Source organism: Perca fluviatilis, unplaced genomic scaffold, assembly GCF_010015445.1.
Source record: "Perca fluviatilis unplaced genomic scaffold, GENO_Pfluv_1.0 PFLUV_unplaced_scaf_210, whole genome shotgun sequence".
In the NCBI taxonomy this organism is placed as follows: domain Eukaryota; kingdom Metazoa; phylum Chordata; class Actinopteri; order Perciformes; family Percidae; genus Perca; species Perca fluviatilis.
In genome coordinates, this window is record NW_024375626.1 from 846 (window position 1) to 5,000 (window position 4,155).

The 4,155-nt window shown below is 39.2% G+C and overlaps 1 long non-coding RNA gene across 1 annotated transcript; it reads right to left on the bottom strand.

Moving 5' to 3' along the window:
- Positions 1-243: 243 nt before the first annotated feature.
- Positions 244-4,119, bottom strand: LOC120555184. Its single transcript, XR_005638645.1, has 4 exons — positions 3,665-4,119; positions 3,270-3,416; positions 3,128-3,181; positions 244-342 (listed from the first exon to the last, which is right to left on the bottom strand). It is a non-coding gene; the product is annotated as an uncharacterized LOC120555184 (long non-coding RNA).
- Between the last annotated feature and the right edge of the window lie 36 nt (positions 4,120-4,155).

Here is a 4,155-nt window from a genome sequence, read left to right on the forward strand (position 1 = left end):
ATTATTACAACCTATAACAGGCAGATAACTTGTAACACAAGAGCCACACTTTTTAAAACTAACAGAAACACCACTACAACTGTCAGTGTATTTAAATCTTTTATTTTTGTGACTGCCTCTTTGCAATTATTCCTCTATTTCTAACAAAGTCCCTTATATTTTGCATGTTCTTTGTGCCAACACTGGATCTTCCACCAGTTAGCGGTGACTTCATTCAGTTTTGGTGGCCAGTTTCCCCCTGCATATGATCTTTGAAGTGTCGCATTACAGCAGCAACCTCAGCCTTAGACCACATTTTCTTTGCCACTCTTCTGGATCCATGTTCTTTATCAGCATAATTCCCTGGAAGATAGGCAAACAAGGAAAAAGATATATCACAAACAAAATGTGACAGTTGAAGCCATCAAAACATGAGTTCAGTTAGTGCCACAGTTGACAAGAAATTGCAGTTTACTTTTCTAAATAATTCACTTTGGGTATCAGTTGATTGGTCACATTATAGTGTGGACAATATGGAGTGTATTAAAGTCATCAGCATTAAAACATTTTTAGAATGTCTTTGCTGTTCATCTGTTTAAGTGGCTAAACCTTTTGATATATGAATTAATTTAAGTACAGTTAATAATACTACAATTAGTAAAATTTCTTAAGTTATTTTGGCATTGTACTTCAACACACCTTATTTTAAATGAAACAAAGACTATGGGGTTTAAGGTCTGATTAAATCTGATTTCATAGAGTTAGCTAAATAGTGTAGGAACTTGGTCTGAAAGTTTAGGCTTGATATGGAAACATAACACATAAAGTACGTAACAATCAGCCTAATACTACTTTTAAACAATTCTGAATTGGTCATTCAGACCAATTCATTTTTTTCTTTAACCAACTGGGCAAAAGCCAAAGAGTTAATAGAACATACTCATGGGCAATCAAGAGAACATTTGAAGAGAAGGAGGTAACTTTACTTTTATCTCAAATTCAATATACATTTCCTGATCATTACTTAAGTGTATATGCTCCCCTTCCGGACAAGATGTTTTTAACAAATGCAGTACAGTAACATTTAGGGCTATTTATTTATATCCCTTTCTTTAAGATTACTCTTGCATTTTGATAGTTGAAAACTTCAGAGAAAGGAAACATCACAGAGACATGCATAAATATCCTTGGATGGAATCCAACTGTGGATGTTGCAGTTTTGTGGCATGTGTAGAATACACTGCAGTCATTTTTTGGTCTTCGGTTTTATTCCTATACTTCATTTTATTCTTTTTAAAATGTGTTGAAAAATGAGTTTTTATTTATCTTTTTCTTCCTTTCATACCTGGCCTAAAAAGGATGTGTCTTATTCAAAGCACATTAAGGTGCTTCACAATTCAACATGGTGCCCACAGTCGACTTGGTGTTTGCTTCGCTCTCCTGACACTGACTTTGTTTATTTTGTTATTTTGCATCTTACACACAGCTTGTGTGTGCAACAGTAAGATACAGCAGGGAAGAACTTTGTTTGCAATGTTCAACACAAGCTTACAACACTGCCTCTTGAACTTTGACTTTCTCTGCCTGGACCAAGCCAACTCCTGCCAGTAGGACACAGCAACACCGATGCGCCCACAATGGGGACGAGGCAAGAGAGGTGGGCTACATGCTAGGCTGAGCTACAGGACAATGCTGGCTAATGTCCGTTCTCTTGACAAATAAGATGGACAAGCTAAGAACTAGGACTACAACTCAGCGTGAGATAAGAGAATGTTGTGCTCTTATTATCACTGAGATCTGGTTCTCTGACAGCACCCCAAACTCGGTTCTCCTGCTCCACACACACTCCATCCACCACGAAGACCGCACAGAGGCCTCGAAGAAGACCAGGGGAGGCGGTGTGTGTACATTAACAACAGATGGTGTGGGAATGTGCAGGTTGTTGAAAAGCATGGTTCATCGGACATTGAACTTGTAATGCTAAAGTATAGATCCTTTTATCTACCAAGCAAGTTCAGCGTTGTGCCTCTGCTTGCTGTTTACGGGCTGATCACGTGACCGCGATGGGGATGCTACAGGACCTCATCAGCAAGCTGGAGACTGCACACCCAGATGCTGTCCTTCATCGTGGCTGGTGACTTTAACTACTGCAACCTCAGGGAGCGTCCTACCAAAGTACCATCAACACGAGCTTTCCTTCGAGGGAGAAGAATACCAAGTGTACAGCAATGTGAAGAACACCTACAAGGCTGTGCCTCGGCCATACTTTGGACTATCAGACCACATCTCAGTGTTCCTCTACCCAGCCTACAGGCAACTCCTCAAACAAGCTCCCCCAGTAAGTAAAACTATTAAAGTATGGAATGAAGGATCTGAACTAGTGCTTCAGGTCTGCTTTACCAGTAGAGGCATGGTAGGTGTGTTTAAAACTCCTGCTCTGAGAGGAGACTGTACTGTGGACCTAAAGGAATATGCTGCAGCTGTAACTGGCTACATTTGTAAATACACTAAGAAAATTATCCCCACTAAACGCTGCAAGACCTACACCAACGACAAACCCTGAAAAACCTAACTGAAGTGTGGAAAAAGGCCAGATATGACCTGCGTAGATCAATCAGACAGGCCAAGAGACAATACAGACTGAAGCTGGAGGGATATTACACCACTCCTGATCCCGGGAGCATGTGGCAAGGTCTGCAACACATCACAGACGCAGCAAGAGAAAACAAAGGGCTCACTTTGAAGCCCTCAACGCCAGCTGAAAGGGAAGGACTATGGCCAAAAAACAAGGGCATACTGGACGCCCACTCTGTGTCATCACTCTGTCCCCATCTAATACAAGTCCACCACCATTGTGCCCCTCCCAAAGGACACTGTGACTTGTCTGAATGACTATCGCCACCTTAACTGTAACTGAGGTACAGAGCAACTTATTCAACTCAGGTTTCTTTTCTTTTAATTCCAACTTAAGTTTGCCTAACCCTAACCCTTTTACTTTATTTAATTTTTCTATTTGTGTTGTGTATTTGTCTTATTATTGAACTGTTCTGTTAAGGGAGTTGGGCAAAGTAAGAATTCCATTGTATGGTATAAACCACTGTGTTTTTTCTGTGCATAAAACAATAAACCTCTTGAATCTGAATCTTACCTTCAGAGGGATGTACACTCTCATTTACTGTGGACGACACAAATGACACTGATCCTGTTGAACACACAATTTAACAAAAGTTACTTTTGTCACAGGAAAAAAATAATTTTATGAGCAGTGACTATGAAGTGAGTCAACATACCAAAGACTCCAATGTCATGGTCTTGCTCTGTGGTTGTAGAGTCAAAATCCACAGGCTCCACAGTTCCAAACTCTGATGCTGTAACTTCTGTGTTGCCGTTATCAGATTCGCTCCCACTGTCTTCAGCTTTACTTAACGCAATCTCATCTGGAAAATGGCATTACTAAAACTCACTAGCTGGACAGAAAAATCTGTGGTTGAAATAGCCACATCAAATAAAAAGACCTTGGGAATAGATTGGCCTGTGGTTTTGTACTTGCCACTTTTCGCAAAGTAACTATTTTTACTTGAGTAGTTTTGAGCTATTATACCTATATAATGTTAACACTGCAGGTCTATTTAAGTGGTTAGAACACAACACATTACACTCTATACTAATTCACTAAATATCTAACCTGTGCATCGATAGCCAAGCCACTTGAAGGAAGTTACAGGTCTCACACAATGAACACACTTATCCAAGGAGGATACTGTTGTGGACAGCAGGCAGGGTTTTTGACACTGTTGGCGAAAATTTTTATTTTAGTATTTATTTATGCCACATAGTTTGGACATAAAGATATTACATATTTACATATCAATATTTAATCCCTTTAAATCCAATACCAATGTGACATTTAATTTACCTCATACATATTACCCTTTTATTGCATTGTATTTTATGGTTATTCATAGCGTATCTTATTTATACGCAGCTTATTTATAGCATATCCTAAATGAAGATATACCTTCTTCATATTTTTTAATTGTAGATGGGGAATTTGTAGTTAGCCTCAGTGCTAGGAGCTGACTTGTTGTAGCCCAGTATAACTAATAGGGTGCCTATCCATTACCTGTAACCAAACAACTTACCATTCACATTAAACCAACATACAGATCAAATTCA